The 25,735-nt window shown below is 39.1% G+C and overlaps 1 protein-coding gene across 2 annotated transcripts in view; it reads left to right on the top strand.

Moving 5' to 3' along the window:
• LOC131939650 (zinc finger CCCH domain-containing protein 10-like) overlaps positions 1 to 25,735 on the top strand; it is a 113,997-nt gene that overhangs the window by 8,230 nt on the left and 80,032 nt on the right. For both annotated transcript variants that reach the window (XR_009386445.1, XM_059298093.1), the window contains exon 2: positions 15,990 to 16,060. The gene's annotated coding sequence lies outside the window, so the exon portion shown is untranslated. The remainder of the gene's footprint in view (positions 1 to 15,989; positions 16,061 to 25,735) is intronic.

Genomic DNA, 25,735 nt, shown 5'->3' on the forward strand with positions numbered 1-25,735 from the left:
TGAGCATTTAAAAGTTATATTTACTGTTGTATGGTAGACTTGTTCTATGCTTTAAAAAAATTTTCTATTTAAAAAATTTGTTTTCGTTGCTGATATGATCTCAATAAAAGTAGAGCTTATATTACCCGAAATGTATTGATGCTAGATTCACCTCCAGGCTATCTTTACTGGTAAATTGGAATCATGATACGCATCGATTTCTAAATACGAGTCAAACAGTATCGTAAAACTGCTCAATTATTTATTAAGAGCTGCCAGTTTTAAACCCATTCGACGCATGTCTTATTTTATCGCCCAATTTTTCCCCATCCGGTTGGTCTTTCCCTGCCCCTCTTCCTTCTGCTTCGCTTATAAACAAAAAAAAATTGTCCCATTTGATGGACCACGGGGGAGGCAGGATAAGCCACGGTCCTAGTAATTTAGATGGGTAATGAGAAGGCCCTGTTGTTACTGGCCATTACAGACGGTAATTTCCTTCAATAGACTGGAGATTCCGTTTAGGATGGGACGGGTTATCGCTCTTGTCATGAGCCCGGAGACGCGCCGGCTGCGGGGACCCCTTCAGAGAAAACAGGGCCGAGATTTCCCTTCCCGTGGTTTATCTGCTGTTTGGGACAGGTGCTGGAGGGTATCTGGTCCTTGTGCCAGATTGGTAACCCATCCACACGCGATTGTCTGGAATTGGCATCGACCACTTTGACGTAGACGGCCTGTGCAATGGGGGGGGGGGGGGATATAAACTCCGAAGGGCGTGTGGGTTGTTTTGTTTTTTTTCTTGGTAGATGACGGTATCTAAATAAACCATTTACACTGGATTGAACTTTTTTTTTCTACATTATTGACTTGGCTAATGCAAGCTGTAAACATTTCAAGGCTTGCGTTTTTTTTTTCATTCTAGATTACCTCATTTATAAAAAGCATATTACAGCTATTATCATTGTGCTGAGAAATGCTTAAAAACCTAAAATCAAATGCTGATAATGTTTCGATATTAACATTAGATAGTTAGAATAGATACTTGATTTACATGCATAAGAATAGGACATCTGCGGGATTTTTGTGACATTCTTTTGCATGTTACGCGTTTTTTTTTTTAGTTCCCGTAGAATTTTAGATTATTCAGCGCGAGAGTGTGCGTGTGTGATGGATGTGCTTTCTGTTTGTCTAATGTCTTGTCATCTTTTCCCCATTCTTATCCGTCATGTGGATCGCCTGGGAGAATTTGTCTTGGAATCTGCGATTTAAAATACGGCCATGGGCTGGTGAGTGATATTTTTGCACATGCTTTTCGATGTAGGGAACCGCTGAGGAGTTATTGATGTAGACATGGTGTCGAATATAAGCGCCAGTAAATCGTAACCATTATGTTCTAGTTAACTAATCGTCTATTGAACCTCTGGCTGGTAGGAAGCTTGTAATGGCTAAGTGAGAGTTTGAAGACAGATTATACCGAAATGCAGAGTTGCAAGGTTTGAATACAGGTTACGTAAAATGTTCGAGATTTGAAGACTGTCCATGTCGAACTATCTAATTCAGAGACTTAATAGGGGTCGGTGTGGTCGAGTCAGTAAAGCTCATGGTTGCTAAACCGAAAAGTCTCGAGTTCAAACCCTCGGGCACATGAGGCTCGATTGCTGGGGATATCAACTCTTCTAGGAGAGACAACACCAAAATCTAACAACTGCTGCCTTGTAGTTTGTTCTCGGTTGAGACAAAGGCTTTGTCTCAAATCCAAAAATAAAGCAATTGACACGTATACGCAATTGTGTTGTAAGGAATGCCTTCCAAGTCTAAAATTAAGAAAGAAGAAGAAAGAACTTGAATGACTGGCCATGTCGAAATGAAAAATTCCGAGATTTGAAGAACTTTCGACTTGTCTTAAATAGGCACTTGACTTAGGCAGATACGACTTAACGCTAGTCTTGTTAGTTTTTAAATAATGCCCTTGCTGACTGTTGTTGGAGTTTAATTCGACTGTTCCCCTTATATCGCCAAGCACGTTTAAACAATATTGCATCTATAATGTATTGATAAGCAGCTACGAGTCACATTTATAAAACGGCAAATTTAATGATGTAAGTTTTAAGCCTGCGAATTGTTAATAAGATATTTAAATTCTGCATACTTACTTTAGTATTACTAGATCAATTTTTTTTTTAAATTTGAATCATCACGCCGTCATGATAACCGTGTGAAGTTGGAATCAACCACCGTTTACAATGCACGCTTATCTCACGTCTACGCTTCCACCATAGTTAATAAAAAAAATATTATAAACTCATATAACTGAAGTCTGTTGAGAGAAACGTATTTATAAACTCATATAACTGAAGTCTGTTGAGAGAAACGTATTTATAAACTCATATGTCTGAAGTCTGTTGAAAGAAACGTATTTATAAACTCATATTTCTGAAGTCTGTTTAGAGAAACGTATTTATCATCTCATATTTCTAAAGTCTGTTGAGAGAAACGTATTTATAAACTCATATTTCTAAAGTCTGTTGAGAGAAACGTATTTATAAACTCATATTTCTAAAGTCTGTTGAGAGAAACGTATTTATAAACTCATATTTCTACAGTCTGTTGAGACAAACGTATTTATAAACTCATATTTCTACAGTCTGTTGAGACAAACGTATTTATAAACTCATATTTCTAAAGTCTGTTTGAGAGAAACGTATTTATAAACTCATATATCTCAAGTCTGTTGCATCTCAACCAACTCCTGTCTCCTTTCCATCCCTGTTCGACCTGAATTGAGAAAATTGCTGGGAAATAAAATTCTGATCCGGCATCATCAGGCGTAAGAATTGGAATCAATATAATCAAAGAACATGATGAACCCCTACAGTGAAGCGATTTCATCCCCCCCTCAGTCCGCGGCGTGTTCCTGGCCCGTCCCTCGCAATTTGAGCTCACTGGGAGGTAGCGAGGTGCATACATGCCTTTAATTACAGTAATAGTAGGGTGCGAGAGAATGGGTCAGTCTTTTGTCTTAGACGCGCTGTTGTATCTTAGGTGTGATTTACAACTTCGGCGTAAGCTAAAGGCGATTGAAACATGATCTGAATGGCAGAGAGGGAATGGAGAGTTTCAGGGAGAGGGAGGAATGGAGAGTTTGAGGGAGACGGAAGGAATGGAGAGTTTGAGGGAGACGGAAGGAATGGAGAGTTTCAGGGAGACGGAAGGAATGGAGAGTTTCAGGGAGACGGAAGGAATGGAGAGTTTGAGGGAGACGGAAGGAATGGAGAGTTTCAGGGAGACGGAAGGAATGGAGAGTTTGAGGGAGACGGAAGGAATGGAGAGTTTCAGGGAGACGGAAGGAATGGAGAGTTTGAGGGAGACGGAAGGAATGGAGAGTTTCAGGGAGACGGAAGGAATGGAGAGTTTCAGGGAGAGGGAATGGAGAGTTTGAGGGAGAGGGAATGGAGAGTTTGAGGGAGAGGGAGGGAATGGAGAATAAGAAAATGCTGGAGGAAATGCAGAGTGAGAGATAGGAAATGAAGTCTTGTAAATAAAGTGTGTGGTGAAGGAAATAGACAAAGGGCGGAGTGGGAAGAGAGAGAGTGTGGTTAGGTAGAAGCATCTACTGTTTTTTGTGTATCCCAGTCAAATTACGTTTGTTTTTAAATGTAAATATTATATAGCCATTTTATGGTGAAATTTTGTCATTATAGTTCATCATTACATCTGGTCTTGTTCACAGTTGGCATATTGACACACTGTCTCTCCTCGGATAAACGTTAACACGTTAAATTTGACTGAATCTCACTGCAAATAATTATTAGTAACAATATGTATCTAATACTGTATAATCTAATCTAGTCCAATGCCATCCCCTTTTCTACTTTCTCGTATATACGAAGTATAGAGAAAGTCTTGTAATCGTGCAAAAAAAAATCGAGATTTTTAGAAATCTCGACGTTTTTCACCTCACTGATACGGAAAAAAATAATTTTACAATCATGTCTGTGTGTCTGTCTGTCTGTCTGTCTGTGTGTAGACACGATAACTTGAGTACCGTTACAGCTAGGTTGATGCAATTTCATACATAAGTATTTTATCAAAATCGTAGATCCGTATCAACTTTTGAGCGATTTCTGATAACCGGAAGTGGTACTTTTTCTACTTTTAATTTTTCAAAAGCCTATAACTTGAGTACTATTTTAGATAGATAAATGAAATTTCACATGTAAGTAAAAGATCTATATCTCTACCTTCTGTCAAATTTTGGGTAATTTCCGTTGACCGGAAGTACTAATTTACGCTATTTCCGATTTCTCAAAAAACGCATGTAAATTTATAAAGTACTAATACTATTGCGCACTATTATGCACATTTTTGTTTTGGCGTTCGCTTGGGGCGCAATTCTTTTTTCTATGAGATTCTATTCTATTTTTAAAAGTTTAAGTAATTAAAAATCATGTCTATATTCCAAGTTACATAAGAATATTCGAGAAAGTTTAGGGGAGATCACTCCCGGTTTATTACTATCTAATTCCGTTCCTAACCTCTCAAATGATGACAGTATAGTATTTCTGAATGTTTATATATTACATAATTAAAACAAAACCACACTGCATCTGACTATGCGCAGATCCCAGTATAACTGTTTATTATCAAGCACTTGTAAGGACAATACATATTTTTGTAAGGCGGTTCTCGGTGTGTGCGACCTCGGCATGTATTGAATGTTTGACCGTGTAGGGGGGGGGGAGGGCTATCGTCAATTTACCTCAATGATCTCCGTAAGGACAATACATATTTTTGTAAGGCGGTTCTTGGTGTGTGCGACCTCTGCATGTATTGAATGTTTGACCGTGTAGGGGGGGGGGGGCTGCAGGGAGGGCTATCGTCAATTTACCTCAATGATCTCCGTAAGGACAATACATATTTTTGTAAGGCGGTTCTGGGTGTGTGCGACCTCTGCGTGTATTGAATGTTTGATTGTGTAGGGGGGGGGGGGGGGAGGGCTATCGTCAATTTACCTCAATGATCTCCGTAAGGACAATACATATTTTTGTAAGGCGGTTCTGGGTGTGTGCGACCTCTGCATGTATTGAATGTTTGATTGTGTAGGGGGGGGGGCTGCAGGGAGGGCTATCGGCAATTTACCTCAATGATCTCCGTAAGGACAATACATATTTTTGTAAGGCGGTTCTCGGTGTGTGCGACCTCTGCATGTATTGAATGTTTGATCGTGTAGGGGGGGGGGGGGGGGCTGTAGGGAGGGCTATCGTCAATTTACCTCAATGATCTCCGTTGTGTTACCAAGGAAAAAGATTATTTGCTGTCGGTGTTTGTTGTATCGATGCGCTGATCAAATATTCAATTTTACCCGTGCTTGTTGTCATATCTCTCTCTCCCTCTTTTTTTTCCTTTCTTTCTTCTTGGTTGTATTTCTCAACTCACCGATTTTCAAGTGGGGGGGGGGGGGGAGAGAAAGAGATGGACAGGTAATTTTTAAAGTTTAAAACAAACCAAGCGGCCTTGGATACGAGTCGTTGCATTTCTCTACTCACCGATTTTTCTCGAGGGGTGGGGCTGGGTGGTAAATATCAGTTTTTTTTTTAAGAGCAGGCGGCCTTGGAAACGAATGTACCCTCACCTATCACTCACCCAACTCTCTCTCTATTGCAATGCCCGTGTCATCATGCTGTGGTTGTAGAGTGGTTTCCCCTCCCCCCTGTCATTACCCGTGGCGCGTGCCATTATCTCCTGTAGTGACCCGAGCGGTAATCTCGGCTATGGGAGGGGAGGGGGGAGGGGTGCATGGCCTGGTACACTGTTGCGTGCTCTTACATCACATGGTAATCAAGTGGGAGGACCCCGTTGATTGGTGTTTGGGTGGGACTCGCTTCAGTTTTGATAAGTTGATTATATACTAGTGAAGGGATCCGCGCCTTCCCGTGGAAGTGAGCTGGTCTGGCATTAAGCACATCTGATCTTTATTTTTGGATACCAATGCCCCTTGTGAATAGTGAGTTCATTAAATGTGACTTAATTTTAGGTATTCCTCACACACACATCGATTGATTGATTGGTAGATCGATCTTTTGTCCTATATATATCTATATATCTATATATCTATATATATATATATATATATATATATATATATATATATATATATATATGAACTAAATACAAATATGGATATCAATTGTCATGCTTAGATTAATGACTTATCATTAACTAATATCTCCTATGGAGTGTTTCTTTAATCTAAATTTAACTGCATATGATACATCATTATTCCGCTAATTTAAATTTGGTAAGCAGCTCTGAGTAAGTTTCAAGACCATTAAGGCGTTGAGAATTCTTGAGTCAAAACACTCGAGTCGACCGTGGACTGTAGATCGATGCACCACCGTGTAACACTAGCGCGGTGGTTTTATTTGATGTGGGGGCTCATATCGCTTGTAATGAAGCCCGCACCCTCGCTTCATTGATTCCAATCAATCGCCCCCTCCCCTCCAGCCCTGATCAGCCCGGCCCTCGTGCGACCTTTCATTAGAAGACTTTGTGCCTGCAACTGACAGGTAATTTCCTTAATAGCCTGGCTTGCGCGGCGACAGTGATCAGGGTCCAGCCCGCGGGGAGCGAGTCGGCCACAGTCATCGATGGGCCCTGATTAGCTCTGTTGCACTACAGATTTATCACGCTTACACCCGTAGCCTCAAGGGATGCATAAACTTGGTCAGTGAAAAGGTCTCCAGCTATACCCCCCGTCCCGTATTTTTTTTCTTTCTCTTTCTTCTTCCCCTTCTGCGAGTCAGGAGATATATCAAATCTTAGCCGGTCTATTTTCTGTGTCTAATGTTCGTCGCAAGTAAAATTGGCAGCACTAATCAGATGCATAATAGAGCCGTTCCCATGTGTCGGGGGTGGAGTGTTGAAGGCAGAGATTGGAATCAATTGTTGCCCGGATGACAAGAGAACAGCTCACTTCTGTAGCTTTCTCATCCAGCGTGACAAGGTTGGCACGAGTAGTCTACGGCTGTCTGTCAAGCCCTTAATGCTAACTGTAATGTAGCTTCGTCTAGGTACCAGCAGTCTACGTTGTCTATCAATGCCTAAATCCTGTATTGTGACCATGGTATTTCTTAACGTCATCAATCTACGTTGTCTATCAATACCTAAATCCTGTATTGTGACTTTGGTACTTCTTAACGTCAGTCATCAGTCTACGTTGTCTATCAAGCCCTTAATGTTAACTGTGATTTAGCTTCGTCTAGGTGCCAATCGTCTACGTTGTCTATCAATACCTAAATCCTATTATGTGACTTTGGTACTTCTTAACTTCATCAGTCTATGTTGTCTATCAAGCCCTTAATGCTAACTGTAATGTAGCTTCGTCTAGGTGCCAGTTGTCTACGGTGTCTATCAATACCTAAATCCTGGTATGTGACTTTGCTACTTCTTAACGTCACCAGTCTACGTTGTCTATCAATACATAAATCCTGACTGTATTGTGACTATGTTAGTTCTTAACTTCACCAGTCTACATTGTCTATCAATACCTAAATCCTGGTATGTGACTATGCTACTTCTTAAGGTCACCAGTCTATGTTGTCTATCAATACCTCAATCCTGACTGTATTGTAACTATGCTTCTTATAAAGTCATCAGTCTAGGTTGTATATCAATCCCTCAATCCCAATTGTATTATAAGATAGCTAATTCTTAACGCTAGTAGTTTATGTAGTCCATCAATCCACCAATCCTAAACTGTATTGTGGTTATGCTACTTCTTAACGTCAGTGGTTTACTCGATCCACCAATCCCTTATTTGTAACTGTACTGGGTCTCTGTTACTTCTGAACGTCATCATCTTAAAAAGCTTGACGTAGTTAAAGGACTGACATATCAGCCTTTACTATTGACACACCAGTCCCCTAACTGTACCGTGTCTATCTTACTTCTAACGACATTGTCCTTAAGACCTAACATAATCAGCCTTAAGTGACCATCCACTTGTACCGTGTCTATCTTACTTCTAACTTAAGTATCCTAAAAGACTGACATAATCAGCCTTTACTGTCCACCCACCCGTCCCTTAACTCCACCGTCCACTGTCTCTGTTACTTCTCACCACCCATTGACCAGACGTCCCTACCCCAATGAAAAAAAATCTCTTTGCACTGGCGTGTTTAAATTTTCTTGTGAACGAGACTACAGTAAGAGGAGCTGGATTTTTTCTCTTGGTATCTCTGTTCGTGTCAGTTAATGAGTCTTAATAGACAGACAATCGAGTGACCTCTAAAAGATTCTATGGGGTTGAACTGTGTCTTTGACTGTGTAATTACCTCGTTTGTCTTGTCTTTCTTCAGCGAGCTCTTGGACTATTTTTGGTGACTTGGTTTCTTTCGTTTCTTCGTTCCTCTTTCTTTCTGGTCACTTAGTTTCTTGGTTCCTCTTTCTGTCTGGTCACTTGGTTTCTTGGTTCCTCTTTCTGTCTGGTCACTTGGTTTCTTGGTTCCTCTTTCTGTCTGGTCACTTGGTTTCTTGGTTCCTCTTTCTGTCTGGTCACTTGGTTTCATGGTTCCTCTTTCTGTCTAGTCACTTAGTTTCTTGGTTCCTCTTTCTGTCTGGTCACTTAGTTTCTTGGTTCCTCTTTCTGTCTGGTCACTTAGTTTCTTGGTTCCTTTTTCTGTCTGGTCACTTGGTTTCTTGGTTCCTCTTTCTGTCTGGTCACTTGGTTTCTTGGTTCCTCTTTCTGCCTGGTCACTTAGTTTCTTGGTTCCTCTTTCTGTCTGGTCACTTAGTTTCTTGGTTCCTCTTTCTGTCTGGTTGCTAGTTTATAGCCGTTTCGTTTGGTTTTTTTTTATCGTTGTATTTCTTGATTTCTTACTATCAGATTTTGACACAAAAAACAACAACAATTTTTCTTGAATGTCTATAGAGTAGAGCTAGTTTTTAAAACTACAGTAATCCCTACTCAGTTTAAAATGATTTGGTCGGCAATGATTTAAATTAATTGTATGCCAAGTTATGCTTGTACTTATGCAACGGCGTGGTCTAGAATGCTAAACTTCTGACCGGAAAGTCTCGAGTCGAATCCGAGTTCGAATCAGTAAAACGCACATGAGTATCTCACTCAAGTTAGGGAAAGTAATGGCTGCTGACCACACTATCCCTTCATTTACCACGGTCACAGAAATAGGTGAACTCTACTTCACTTTCCCCGTGGACCGTCAGGGTTCGTACAGGGAACCTTACTTACTTACTTATGCATATACTGCTAAAGGTAAGTTTCTGGTTCAATGAATAAGACCGTTATATTCAAAACACAGCTTGAAATTGTCACATTTCTTGGATTACTGCCATAAATTTTATATCCCATCTCACCGTACTAAAACGGCACAATCTGCCTGTTGGCACCGGTGTAATCGTTAAGCCGGCAACCACAAGGACCACTCCACGCAGACCGGTGCCATCTTCAGCTCCCGGTAATTGCGCCTGCATCTGGAGACGTTCCCATTCCAGCTTCACCCACCTGTAGAGTCTTGATACTCACACACACACGCGCGCACACAATCGAGCCGGCGCCGCCTCTGCAAGTTCCGACATTGATCGCTTGTGTCTGAGATATTCCGGAATTGTCAATATTCTTTTCCCCCCTTTTTGTACAAAGTCCAGCCAGGGCCTGCTCAGAACTGGCGCGGCTTGATTGTATTTGTAGAGAATATTAGTGTCCCAGCGCTTGATTCTACCAGCGTACCATCCAGCCGGATTGGTCCTTTCCGTTTTCGCCCTCTTCTCTACTACCGCTAATTAGAGTAAATCAAATTGGTCCGTTTAATATTCTGTACACATTGAAATAAAACACTTGACAGGAGTTCCATAGAGCTAGTGAAAATGTACGGGCAATAGTGGGATCGTGCGGTTAGACAAAAGATGAGAATATTTTATTGAGTACTCGATGACCTTTTATTTTCCCGGTTTCGTCTCGGTGGTATTATTTAGGTGAGGAATTAAACACTATTTCCACACTACATATTCTGAAGCCTATATGATTTATGCTGCTCATTCCTTAGTATATTTTAATTCAGGTATAAATGTGCACTAACATTGTATGGAATTTAATTTCCGATTTGCTTATTTTTAAATTGCATCTAATGCAACGCATAATTCATAAGATGTATAACGCCTTTTTTACTATCCCATAATATTGCCAATAACGTTGTCCTTAGATGTTTAAGCTCCCCATAATGTAAAGATTTGGACATTGTTTGATTACGGCTGCGATACTTTATGGCAGTTGTTTTATGTTACGTTTTTATTATGCAAACCATATTCAGATCGTATTAATTATGTTTTATTACGGTATGAAGAATCCTTTTATCGCAGTTGTTATTTTTTAATTCTACAACTACATCAATATCTAATTATTTTTTGAAACTGAATAACCTCGGTATATTTGCTTTGTTGATTTAACTGGATTACTTGTGCTATTTTTATTTTTTTGATGCAACCTTTAACTACTAATCCTGTTTCTGTAAAAGTTTTGTTCTAAAGCGTGAATATTGCTTTCGTTTTGATCTCTTCCCTTTGCGGCGTGAGTTCCAATTTTTATAGAACTGTACATTCGGTTTTATTTGGACTTGCAATAGCAGAAATGCAAATTTCAGATTGGCACTGCATGCAAATAGCTGTTAATTAATCTAGCCTGACCACAGGGTCGTGTGGTATATTTCTTCCACTGGGTAATTGATCGGCATGGAGAGCGTGGTATTAGTTTGGGGCACGGGAACTGTCCTCACGTTCTGTGGCGTACGGCAACAGGAACTATCTTTCATGTTCTGTGACGTATGCCGGCTTTTCCCAACCACTGAGGCTGGTAAGGGAGTGTTGAAGGGGGGGGGGGGAGGACCAAGAATGTGAGCTTTTTCATTCTCATCGACTAGGCGTTTGTCCTTCAATTTCCCCCCCCCCCTTTCCTCGAGTGTCCCCCGTCCCGCAAACAAATGTGTCACTCAGCTGCCGGACATGTCTTTATGGTGAGTGCTGAGAAATCCATTCTCATGGAGGAGGATGTGTTCGGTCTGAGACTGCTAGCTGTGATCGGGTTGGCACGTCTTCAGCCAAAGCCGCGGAACCGTTTGCCAAGTGGTTATTCTTCAAAAAGAAAAAAAAATTAATATTTTTTTCTCTCCCTTTTTTATTAAAAGTCCGTCATTCGAAAATTTTAATTCTGAATTTTCTTTTTATTTGTTCAAAGTTTTGAATTTGAAAAAAAAAAATTAAAAAAAAAATGGATGTTCGACTTTTCAATCCGGTTATTTGTCATAACTGATCCGTGAAGGCCTCTTGATGAGCTCATCATCTAAAGCCGATAAATAGGTCAAGGTCGGTGCCCCACTCAGCCGACTGGTGGATGAAAAGATCGACTATAATTTGATCTAATGCCGGCCAATTATTGGTGGTATTGCTGTAATGACATTTCTTTTATTTCATTCTTGGGCATCCTTGAACAATAGATTAGAATGGTCTTCAAACTCAGTCGCACTGCATAGTTCCAAGTCTGATTTCCTTTCTTTATGTTTTAAAATATTGAAGCTGGACGGAAACCACTATGTACATCTAGTTAAATAAAAGACATTAAACAAATAGAACCCGGTTGTTTAGAAATAATTAATTCATGTAAGGCGAATTGGTATGGGTTCGTTGTCCATGTTTTACAATGTCGATTTCTGATGTAATTTTAATAATGTTATCGTCATTACCACAAATGTTTATGCCTGTAACACACTAAACAGTAATGTAATGTTAACATATTTTTGTTTTGTTTCTAGTAATGGTATTTTTTCAGTAAAAGAAACGTAGACAATACATAAAAACATGTTTGTTCATTATAATCAAAGTGTAGTAAAAATAATGTTTTTTTTACTTCCCCCAAACTCACATACTAGCTGGTTGTTATGTAAGAAGGATTTTTCCCCCTCCAGTCACACCCACTCACACGGCATGACAGAACTTTTCATACACACACATGCGTACCCTCTCTCACACACACACGCACCACATACTCACACACTCTCTCTCTCTCACACGCACTATCTCTTACACACACACTACATGAATGTATTTCACAGACCCACGAACACACACTCACACTCACACACGCTCTCTCTCTCTCTCACACACACACTACATGAATGCACTTCACAGACCCACGAACACACACACTCACCATATGAATGCACTTTACAGACCCACGAACACACACACACTACATGAATGCACTTCACAGACCCACGAACACACACACACACACTACATGAATGCACTTTACAGACCCACGAACACACACGCACACTACATGAATACACTTCACAGACCCACGAACACACACGCACACTACATGAATGCACTTCACAGACCCACGAACACACACTCGAGTCTGCCTCTGTGGCTTGGGGACACGCTGTTGAAACGGCTTCATATTTCTCATGGCTATTAAAGCAACCATCTCTTGTAATCCCATAAATTGACGATTAATTCCGTGCGTTAAAAAAAAACCCGAAGCGGGCACCGCGCGGTTGGGGAATCTTTAAGAAACCCGATGCCATTTTTCTAATGAACCAATCAATTTCTTTATACGGGCGTGTCAATGCGCCCTTCCCGCCCCGCACCCTCCATCGGCAATTTTCCTTCCCTTCCGGTTTGGACTTTATATTGTTGCCACCTCGATGGTTTTCCTTTGAAGTGCGTGAGCAGTTTGTGTGGAGGAAAGCACGCGTCGTCGTGGGCTTAGTGTTAGATGGTGTGAAGCCCATTTTTTTTATGGTTGTGGATGCCACCCGTGAGACTTGAGGGCTTGGGGAAATAGAAGTTTGGGGGCTTGCATCTCACCTGGACAAAGCCTTTATTCCCGTGGCTAGTACCATAAGTGGGTGGTGGGGCTTGATAGAACTGTGTCCGCATGGGCTTACCGTTAGCTGGTGTGAAGCCCCTTTTTTATGGTAGTGGATGCCACACGTGGGGCTTGGGGAAATAGAAGTTTGGGGGCTTACATCTCACCTTGACAAAGCCCTTATTCAGGTGGCTAGTACTATAAGTGGGTGGTTGGGCTTGATAGAATAACAGTGTGTCCACATGGGCTTAGCGTTAGCTGATATGAAGCCCTTTTGGATGCCGACCGTGAGGGGTCTATGTAAAATAGAAGTTTTTGTTTTCGTGGGCTTGCAACTCACCTGGGAAAAGCCCTTTGTATTCTGGTAGCTGGTACCATAATTGGGTGGTGGGGCTTAATAGAATAACCGTGTCGTCATGGGCTTACAGTTCATTATGATGAAGCCCTTATTCTTATAGTTGTTGCCAGTCGTGGGTGGTCTGGGAAGGGACGGGGTTGGTGCTGAGTGTGAAGGGGGCGGGTGGTGGAGTAGTCTCATGGACGTAATGATCTCAAGAGGATATCAAGTCTCATTTTATTTTCTCGTATCAAATTCCCCATGATTGTGTCACGGGTATTTTGTCAGCATATTTTTTTAAACTGTACATTTTTTTCCCTAATATTATTTAAAACTACAGATGTAGTTTCGCAACCTATGGGAGAATAAATAGCAAGCTGTTTAGAACTAGGAGTCAGATAGTTGCTGATGTATGGAGTTGACGCGCTGATTCCTTTACAAGAGCTCTCCGCGTGGTGAAATATTTTATTGCGAATTCAAAAGAAAACACCACTTCCACTTGTCACCGCGTTTCACCGTTTTCTTCATGCCCACGTCAAAAGGCTTTTTCATTAATTATTTCTCCACACAAACTTTCGTTAACGTATAGTTATAGACCCGGGCGAACTGTAAAGAATTTCCTCAACGTTTTCTTTTTTTTTTCTCTCTTATCGTTTGTCTGCCCGTCCAGAGATTTCTTTACCAGATCTACTGCAGCTTACGCTTGGTTTTTTTTTTGGGTTTTTTTTTTTTTTTTTTTTAATAATTTTTCCTATTGCTACTAAATCCTTCAAGTTGTATATTAATAGTTAATTTCTCTTCTTTGTTCTTAGTGTTAGTATTTGAATTCCTCCCTACACAATCAAGAATTACATATCAACTTGTACATAACATTTTTATGCGCCAAATGGCCTCCTATTCTTTTTTTGTTGCTTATATAGCCTTTGTCCATCACAGACCAATCTGCAAGGCAGCAGTTGCTTAGTTTGAAGTTTCTCTCATGGACGGGTTCCTATCCCCAGCCTCGTGTGCTTTAAAGGTCTGAACTCCGGAGTTGTGAATTAGCAATTATATGCGTTCTCGTCCGACCACGGCGTCCCCAAAAGTGTGGCGAGTTTGGGGCTAAATAGAAAAACGTGTTAATTTGGAACTGTTGCTTTTACGCTAGTTCGCTTGTCTTGGGCTTGAACACAGTTAATTATAAAAATTAGAAGGAATGATGAAACATAAATATCATTCAAATTTAACTCACTAATTCAAGTATCTTTAAAAAATTTGAGTATCTTTGATGATAATAACTTTGTTTCCTTATCATTCGCGGTTTTACATTTTTTTTTTGTAACCTATCGAGACGGTATATCCCTTGATTAGCAGAGTTACGGTACTTTATTTGCGCTGTTTTCATTGCGTTCCTATGGCATTAGTCTTGTAATGTATGTCGGAGTTTTTATCTCAGCCATTCGACGTGATGTTTGGTATATATACCGTCATAATATGTAATCGGGACACATAAAACAGTGCTGTGTGTCCATTTCCCTGGTGGTCTATCAAGTCCGCAGCATAGTTTACCCAGATAAACTCTACTTCCTCTATGGACTGCCAAGGCTGTATGTGTAATTTACTTCTAAGTGCGAAGGCCTTCCTGGGTCTGTCCAAATAAAATATGCTACCAGACCTGTTTAATTGAACACATCGTCATTAAAGTATGGGGCACCCATCTACAGTCAAAGTAAAAGTTCCCTTTTGAACCTAGCTCTCCACGGGGCAAGTGAAGTATAGTTCACCTGGTTCTTTGACCTCGGCATTAGCCGGAATTCTGTGGGCAGCATTATTCCCAGCCACCTTGTTTTCCCTTATGCGAGTTAGGTTCCCATCAAAGCCGGGTGGACGGTCCTAGGACTTGAACCCAGGTTCGAACTCCAGTCTTTCTGGCTCTCTGGTTAGCCGTCCCTTTCTTCCACAGTCGGAATGTGATATGATTTATTGACCCTTCTCCCCCCCCCCCCCACCAAATCTTGACCAAACGTACCGGCGTGACACCAGTAATAACGTATTATTCAGCCATGTATGTGGTCCCCTACAGCTCATCGTCTGGCCTGTACAGCACGGAGCTAGTGCTGTACACTGTAGATAGCTGCCCTGTAAAAGGTCATGTAGCGCATCATGTACCTTCATCTTGTTAATGAACTGGTGAAGTAAGCCACTGATGGTGCGCACTATGTCTTGTTTACCCTCCAACCTTTCTCTGTGGCGCCCTAACCTTTGGGTACTGGCGGCTCTGCTAGATAAAGATTTGTTCAGTTGCTCAGGAGAAGATTCAATGTGTTTATCTTATTCGTGTTCGCTTGCACATTTATTTTATTTATTTACCGTACAATACTTTACTAATTTACTATACGTTACCATACCAGTACTATAGTATACTATAGTATAGTATAGTATAGTATAGTATAGTATAGTATAGTATAGTATAGTATAGTATAGTATAGTATAGTATAGTATAGTATAGTATAGTATAGTATAGTATAGTATAGTATAGTATAGTATAGTATAGTATAGTATACTATAGTATACTATACTATACTATACTATACTATACTATACTATACTATACTATACTATACTATACTATACTATACTGTACTGTACTGTACTGTACTGTACTGTACTATTCTTATCCTTGTAATGTATTATACCATAGTATATTCTGATTTTATTATTAAAATAATCTTTAATTTCATTATAATTATGTAGTATAATTATTATTTAAATTACTGTATCACTAATTGACAGATTGTTTAATCAACTTTGCAGGTAGATGACGTCATCCCGCTGTAAAAGCGAAACGTTTTAAAGATCGTTTGAGCTGCTTGAAGGCCGTACAGGTAAATCTTATCTGTAATTGTGATCACATTAGTGTTAAATGGTTCGTGTTATCACACTCAGCGATCTCCCAACAAGTTGCATTCTTAATTTAAATATGTGGTGTATCTGAGAGGTAGCAGTACTATAAAGCCTATCTGATTGTAATTAAAATGACGTCACTTTGGGGACTCAACTTACAGATTAGAAGAAATACTTAGATGGCTTGTAAGAAATACAATATGCGATTATGCGACTTTTCTTATAGATAAGATGAAATACTTTGATGGCTTTTAAGAAAAAACAATAATCCATTATGTGACTTTACTTTTAGATAAGAAGAAATACTTTGATGGCTTTTAAGAAAAACAATATGCCATTATGTGACTTTACTTTTAGATAAGAAGAAATACTTTGATGGCTTGTAAGAAATACAGCGACTAGCTATTTCCATTTTTGTTAAGAATAAGTTTTGTAATATCCTATGTTAGTTTGTCTAAGCATGTTTATATATACGTCATTCGATTTTGTCCCTGCCTACACACTGCAATCAAAACTTGTTTTTTTACCGCTTTATATCGTTAATCTCTACAATTTAGTTTGAAGGTTAAAATGTTCCTATTGATCGGACATCATTAAACTTCCAGTGACGGATGATTAACTTTAATAACATTAAAGTCTTCGCAGGATTTTTTTTCTACACACCTTTTTTCTTTCTTTTCTACAATCGATATTCAAACGTTATCGCTATTTGGCGTTTGGTTCGGCGCGACTCCGTGGGAATATGAAAAGATAATCAACTCGAGTTTGTAATTATTTTATTTTAAAGTGTATACATCGTTTTATTATTATTATTTTTTTAAAGTGTTGTTGTTTTATTCGAAAACACACTGCACTTTCTAGAGTAAACATCCGCCCGTTTAGTTTCTTTTGTCGGTGCCGTATGCTTTAATAAGAAATTGTGTTACCTTCGTCGTTCTTAACTGTAATAGAGGAGAGGATCCTTTCCCAGATTTTAACTTATTAAGTATTATGCATCAACATGTACATTGCCCGTTTGCCCCCGACTTCATCCTGCTTTTTTCCCTGGATTTACTTGTAAAGTCTTTGTCCTTACAAGAATGTTCTGCAAAGCAATGGTTGTATGATTTTGGAGTTTTCTCGCCTAGATGACTTGCTTTATATAGCCTCATCTGTCAGGGGTTTCAAACTCTGGAATAGCCGGGTTAAGGGGGGTCGTACATAAATGACGTCACACTCGTAGGGGAAGGAGGGGGCGGGGTCGGTAATTTTGTGACGAAGTATGATGATGAGCGGGGTTCGGGTAGTGTGTCTTCACATTTTTTCATTTAAAAAATAAAGTAATTTTAGAAACTGAATTTTAACCGTTTTTCGCATTTTAGAAAGCTTTTTAAATAAATTGTAATAAAAATTGATTAAAATACTCTAAGTTGACCGAGCCCTGTCAATATTTTAGGGGATAAAAATCAATGTTTGATAAAGGATTAAACTGCAATTTATTATTAATAATATTTGGAGGGGGGGGGGGGGGGGGGCGACGACGACTTGGCTGAGGTGTGACATCATTTTAGGGGTGTCTGGATTTAAGTGACAATGTGTGACGTAGGGGAGGGGGGGGGATAAAAATCGTCAAAAACTAAACATAACGTAATTTATGGATGACCCCTTAGCAATCACACATACTTCATCCCGACCACGCAGACCCCTACTATTAAAAGATAAACTGATACAGTTTGTAATCATTTTCACTGAAAGTTTATGCTCCGGGTTTGTTTGTGTTTTATTTTTATAATGTGGTTATTGATTCTGTGTAAACATCCGCGTTTCTGGATTCTTTTGTCCGACCGTAAGCTTTGATAAGAAATTGTTTTTCTTGTAGCTGCTGTATATTTTACACGTTTTCCTGGCAGTCTTTTTACTTCGGTTGTAAGATAGTTTGTTTCAGTTATTCTGTAACTACATTTTGGCAATACACCACCCCCCCCCCCCCTCATCAGAGCTGTTTCTTGCATACATGTGTTTCTCTAATAGAGATTGTAAAGTAATCTATGTCAAATCTTATTTCATATTAAACTATTCATTTAACGTTAACCATAATATTTTAAATATTATAGATAACTCACAATAGATCTTATGTTTTAACATACGTTTGAGCAAAAAATCATTTTTTTTTAAAATATATTTAGCTTTGGACAATGATTGGTTGAATTTTTTTGTTACTGAACGTTTTTAACATGTTTTATTAAATTCCAAATTCAGAATTACACACATTTTAAAACGTGAATTTTCTTTTTTATTTTAATAGCTTTCAAACACATTTACTCAAGTTTTTACTTCATTAGATTTTAGCTACAGTTTAGGACCTGCAAACAAAATACATTTTTTAAAAAAAATCATGTTTTGTTAATTTCGTAAAGTGTTTTTAAAACATGTGTTACAACCGCATATTTTGTCAGATTTTGTTTTCAAATTATCCATATAGTTTTGATTTCCTGTTTGTTAATTCATTAGCGAGTTGATTTATAGTATGAGAAAAATGTTGGATTATGAGGTTGTGTTTTTCTCTTTCTCTATTACAAAATAGAAACACATTAATGATGAAAATGACATCTAACTATAATATTGACAACATATTGTGTTTATTTGAAAAATGTATTATGTGTTTTATATATATATGTATATATATATATATATATATATATATATATATATATATATATATATATATATATATATATATATATATATATATATATATATATATATATATATATAATGTACGTATAATTTACAATAGGGGTTTAAGCCCTTAATTTTTTTAAATAGTGAAATGTATAAGCAGCATTACTTCGAGATCTGTCAACATTGAGATGGAAGAATACAATCCCAGCAAAGACAATTCTTCAATTTTCCTAAGACGGGCAACGACTTTTCTTAACATAGTCTTCTATCTGTCCGTATCACGGCTGGAGTTGATGCTAGTTTTTTTTTAGTAGCTGTACCGTATTTAGAACTTATCAACCAACCTGATTCGTGTACGTTTTCTGTAAAGAGTTCCGTCAGTGCTGTTATACAAGTCCAACACCCAAGTTATAAATCCCTTCATTACAGTCAATACGGAGAAGAAAAATATATCCAGCAAAGGCCGAATGTTCATGCAATTAATATTAACGGGAATTCTCTTTGATGTAGTTTAATGTCACAATAACAATGACATTTCAGCATAACATATTTTATGTAGGTTTCAGTTTTTTTGTTTTAGTGCCAGCAGTAATTTATAAAAATAATTCTTTTGATGGTCATTGTGTTTCTAGTAGCGGCTATATTGATTGGTCTGGAACTCTATAGATTATTACCTGGATGAAGGGGATTGGCGTGTTTTGAATTATGGATATAAAAAAAAAACAGAATACGTGGTGGAATAATTCTATTATCAATGTTTAGTAGAATTGTGATGTATTTCGGTATAGGGGGGGATCTTTGGACAATAATTTAATATAGATATTCATATTAAAAGGTAATGTGGGGCTGAATTCGATAGTTGTGCCCAAAAATCGTGATGTGTAGCCATATGTCACGTCGTTGTTCCCAGACATCGTGATGTGTAGCAAGATGTAACGTTGTGCCTAAACATCATGATGTATCGCTAGATGCCACATAGCTGCGTCCTGACATCCCGATGTGTAGCTAGATGCCATATTGTTTTGCCTAGACATAATGATGTATAGCAAGATGTCAATTCATTGTTCCCAGACATCATGATGTGTAGCTAGATGTCACAATGTTGTGTCGAGACCTCGTGATGTGTAGCTACATGCCAATTCGTTGTTCTCAGACAGTGTGATGTATAGCTAGAAGCCACATCTCGATGTATCTCTAAATGCCACATAATTGTGTTCTGACATCTCGATGTGTAGCTGGATGCCACATAGTTGAGGCCTGACATGTGTAGCTAGATGCCACATAGTTGAGGCCTGACATGTGTAGCTAGATGCCACATAGTTGAGGCCTGACATGTGTAGCTAGATGCCACATAGTTGAGGCCTGACATGTGTAGCTAGATGCCACATAGTTGAGGCCTGACATGTGTAGCTAGATGCCACATAGTTGAGGCCTGACATGTGTAGCTAGATGCCACATAGTTGAGGCCTGACATGTGTAGCTAGATGCCACTTAATTGTGTTCTGACATCCCGATATGTAGCTAGATGCCACATAGTTTTGTCCTGACATCTGTAGCTTGATGCTACCTACTGGTGCTCACTCACCGTGATGTCTAGCTACTATAAAACTACATCAACTGACATCCCGATGTGTAGCTAGATGTCCCATGTGTAGCTTGTTGCTACCTACTGGTGCTCACTCACAGTGATGTCTAGCTACTATAAAACTACATCAACCTAATAAACCGAGGGCTCTTGGCAAGTTGAATCTACGAGTGTTTAGGGAATTAAAGAAATTGATTTCATTTAAATAACGAGTCTCTACCTGACTCGAACTTACAGCGACTTAATTAGCCTGTAAAAAAATCGTTATTCCGAATTAGCTTATGGTGGTTTGCGTTATTTTTTTTAAAACTATCGCAGAGACGTTAAAGAAGTCTAAAAAGACTTTAAATGTCAAAGCTATCTTATTTTTTTAAACTCCTGGATCATTTCTTTTGGGAGAACAAATACATAAAAACGAATGCTAAAGAAATAACAAAAATATAATAACGAAAGCTTTAGAAACAACAAAAACATAACAACGAAAGCTATAGAAACAACAAAAACGTAACAACGAAAGCTATAGAAATAACAAAAACAATAATAATCAAGGCTATAGGAACAACAAAAACAATAATAATCAAGGCTATAGAAACAATAAAAACAATAATAATCAAGGCTATAGAAACAACAAAAACAATAATAATCAAGGCTATAGGAACAACAAAAACAATAATAATCAAGGCTATAGAAACAACAAAAACAATAATAATCAAGGCTATAGAAACAACAAAAACAATAATCAAGGCTATGGGAACAAAAAAAAAACAATAATAATCAAGGCTATAGAAACAACAAAAACAATAATAATCAAGGCTATAGAAACAACAAAAACGTAATAACGAAGGCTATAGAAACAACAAAAACGTAATAACGAAGGCTATAGAAACAACAAAAACATAACGACGGCTATAGAAACAGCAAAAACATAACGACGACTATGGAAACAACAAAAACATAATAACGACGGCTATAGAAACAACAAAAACATAACGACGGCTATAGAAACAACAAAAACATAACGACGGCTATAGAAACAACAAAAACATAACGCTGGCCAGAGCAACTCGAGGGCCCATTCCTCTCTCTATCGGATGTTTCCTGGCCAATTATTGTTTCAGCCGTTTGGAGGGCAATCGCTCTGACAGGCCACAAATAGAACCTATAAAAACTCGAGGCTGTAGAGAAGAAAATGTACTAATGCTGATGCTAGAGGACGTGTCACAAACCTGATCGAACGTCGTCTATCGAACTGCTCCGTTTGTTGTTGCCGTCCGTTTGTCATTTTTTATAACGTTATGCGAGTGGTGGTTCTGAAGTAGATCCGCTTGTATCAACATCATGCGCGGAGATGAGAATCAGTACGATCATTCGGTGTTCTGTATACTTGCTCAAATGTAGTGTTTTTACGTACCTTATAGCCAACCTGTTCCTTGTACCAGGTACTAAACAGCGTTGTTGAATAGAGTTTGTTATTGTAAAAGTACAGGCCGTTGGATATATTGACGGGAGCCCATTAGACTAGAGCAGTTATGTTGGGATCCTTGCTGTCGGATGCCATATTGTCGGTAGCATAATTTACTGGAGATCTTTTTTCACTGGCCATCTTGGTGTGAATTGTAAACATTTTATATGCAATGTTAAATCAGAGCCTTTTTATCCTAACTATTTTCTCGTGGGTCATTTTCACGGAATTGATTTGTAATGGGTCGTTTTGTCAGAATTGTTTTGTCGTGGATCGTTTTGTCGGAATTAATTTGTCGTGGATCGTTCTGTCGGAATTCTAATGTGGTGCGTCGTTCCTACGGTATTGTTTTGTCGTGCATCGTTTAGACGTCGTACCTAATTAAAAATTTAAGCGTATTCATCAATCAAAAACACACAGCTTAAAATATCAATTCGAGTTTTAGAACAAAACCTTTGTCCATTTGGTGTATTTAGAACCTTTAAATAAACAAGCACACAATTGATCATCGTTACTGAAACCGAATAATTAACACAACGAGCCTCTAATTACACGTGCGTGGTTGTAAAATTGTGCAGGGCGAAGATCGGCTAATTATTTACTTGTTCACGTAATGGGTTCTCTGTAATTGGGCATCTCAACCCCCCATCCTAATCCCTCCCCCTTCATTTTACGTCAGGTGATTAAAACTGCAGGAGTATGCTTTTACCGACGGTAAAAAGCGTCGTGGGAGTGTGTTATAAACTTTGTTAATTGGTCTTTCTACAGTTTTTTCCTTTCTGATTACACCGTTGAGATTTATCTCCATCCCCCCACGTTCCCTCCTAAATCCCCATGCATTGTTTAGAAGTTTTATTTCGGGCTCCTATGAATGTTTGCGAATCGCTTAATCTCTGTTGGCCCCCATGGGAATTTTCCCTGGCTCTAATGGAAAAGATCTCACTTTGTAAATATAGACCGCGCGGGAAGGCACCAGAAAGTCACCTGATCTTGGAGATTAAGCTTTGAGCATTGTGCGGCTGGCTTTCCCTTGGCTCCCGTGTTCAGCGTGTGGATATTTGATGCCTGGTGTTTAAAACCCCACCCAACCCCCCAGCCTAAACCCCCTCTGTGGTCATGAAAGTGGTGGGGTCTATTGATTGGAATATTAGACCAAACACGGTGTCCTGTCCGTGCGATTGTTTCTAGACTTGGTGCTTTCTGTTTGTTTACCGTCATAAAACAGGATACCTCGGTGTCTGTCGTGTAGGTTTACCTTTTAGCAATTTCGCTAATTACCTGGTTCTAGTAGTAGATTGAGCCACTAGCATCATTAACCGAAATATGAATTCATTCTTCTTTATTGGTATATCAACTATCATGAATATAAATCTGAATTCATATTTGTATTGTTATATCAACTATCACGAATGGAAATCTGCAGTCATACTTATGTATTGGTATATCAACTATCATTAATATATATCTGAATTCATACTTGTATTGTTATATCAGTTATCATGAATGGAAATCTGAATGTGTACTTCTAAAACTACGTTATCAACTATCATTAGATGAAATTTGAATTTATACTACGCTACAGTTGTTATAAAAACTATCATTATGTTTATGCTACAAACGTGTTACTCTGATGTTTTTGTTTACATGGATGTTTTTCATTATTGTTGTATTTATTATTTTAAATAATAAATTAATTAATAATGCAGTGACACTTATATGTTTTCGTTATTCACACTCCACTTCTGCTCTACATCTATTCCGTATTGTATTGTAGAAATATTGCCAATGTGTATATTTCCTGGCGCCACTGGTCGTTGGTTTACCTACCTATATCATACTAGATTTTGATCTGTTTTCAACTAGAGGAAAACACTCGTAGATGTAGAGGTATTTATTTTTTTATGTGCATCATGTTTGTGTACTCTCTACCCCCATACTCGATGTGTCAAAAGACAGCAGGCCATTAGCCATTATCCCGTTTTTAAACATTTGTTGATACATTACTTTTTTCTCAGCTCACAGTCACCACAAGATTAGCGCCCCCTCCCCTACACTATTTCCATGTTTTAACACCCGGCTAACGGTACTTCTTCCCCCACTTAGTCCCCATATTAGTGTCCCCGTCTCCCCACACACTTCCCCACTATTTCCATGTTTTAACACCCCACTTAGTCACCATATTAGTGTCCCCGCCCCCCACCTCCCCCCACTATTTCCATGTTTTTGAAGCACCCGGCCAACGCTTTATCTCCCAAGACATAATACATATCTCAGGGTTATTTATTGGCGGTCAATGTGCTAAACAGACGTGCCGAGTGGCTCCTGGTGATTGAAATATATTACAGGCACGGCGGACACCTTTCACACCGGAGGATAGAACTGGAGTTTAAGCAAAGTGCCGTTTGAATTATTTATTTATTTTTATGGAGGGGTTGCTGGTGGGTTTTTTTTTAGGTTATAATGTACCGCCCCAGCTTAAAATATTTTGGCGTCCAGAAGGTTTTGGAAAGGGGGTTAGGACTAGAGTTAGTTAAGGTTAGGGTAATGTTGAGGTATTAGACGTCAAGTAACGTCTACCTGGCAGTGGTTCTTCCAGACGTTTTTCTTTGGGGAGGGGGGGGGGGGGGGGGGCGAACTAAAATTTGAGGGGGGGGGGGAGGGTGGACACTGGTAAAAGTATATATTTTCTATATAAATTCCATTTCGTTTGGGGGGGCGGTAGATGTTCTTCCCCCCCCCCCCCCCCCCTCAAGAGATGCCTGGAAGAAACTCTGCTACCTGTTACTTTATAACGGGCAAGTGGCGAATACTATATTAACAAGTACCGGAACCGTATAGTGAAGTACACTGGTATGTGGCTAAAACGTTTTCTTTTAGAGAAAATATCCTGCTATTTTAGGGGAGTTTTTATGTAAGAGGGGGGTAACGATGTTGCTCGATGTATGAAATCAATTAATAAGGAAATCCCAGATACGTATCAATAAGCGAGCAATCTTTGAATAGTAATGTTATATCAATAAGCTGAGTGCATTGCATGGGTTATCCGTGCATAAGTTGTGGAGGTATAAGACATAGATATGGCCGGGCATTTAGATTGAGCATGAGATAAAATATAACAGCACTATCCTCCCCTTTTGACGTAAGGCCACTTTTGTAGAGAAATTATTGATGAAGTGATGATAATTAGTAACTGTCAACCTTCATGCAATTAGTGGATTAATACTCGAGACATCCATCCAGTAATGGCCTTGATTGATGAAATAGGTTTATTATAAACCTAACGTTGTAGGCTATTTTAATCATGACATGGTCTGTTGACCATTACCTTGTACTTCAAGAAGAAAAAAAAAGTAAAGTCTCCACGAAAAAGACTAAATACTGTGAAAGAACGGTTCTAATCCCAGGTTATCAGTGCATTCTAGAGTCGAGCGTGGCTCAGTCCTCCGGGCCGTACCGGATCACTGCCCGTTCAAGCATCAGCTAATTAACTGTATTCTCCTCACACATCTTCAGGGACCGAACCCCAGCGAGACCACACCGGCAACACATCGCATGAAGCATTGTCGGGGAGGTTTTTATTTTCTCTCTCTTCCATGCAACTGTTGGAGAGGTTTTTAGTCCCCGCGGACCATTGAAACGTAATCCGGTCCATTAGTCCTAGGGCCGGAGCATTGTCGTCTTCTCCAGGAGGGAGAGCCGGTAACTTCCGTCCTCGTTCTATTGATTGCCTCGTGCTCCAGGTAGACGAATGCTCGTTGAGATGATGGACATGATTGTCAGATGACGGCGGGATTGTCAGATGATGGCAGGATTGTCAGATGATGGCAGGATTGTCATCGAAAACTACAATATTGCTCGTTTTTCGTGTTCACGTCTCTTTTTTTTTTTTTTTTTTTTTTTTTTTTTTAACAATGCGGTGGTTTTGGTAGAGAAGCAAAAAAAAAAAAA

The sequence above is a fragment of the Physella acuta genome, unplaced genomic scaffold (genome assembly GCF_028476545.2).
Source record: "Physella acuta isolate Inbredline_101_S28 unplaced genomic scaffold, ASM2847654v3 ptg000286l, whole genome shotgun sequence".
Classification (NCBI taxonomy): Eukaryota; Metazoa; Mollusca; class Gastropoda; family Physidae; genus Physella; species Physella acuta.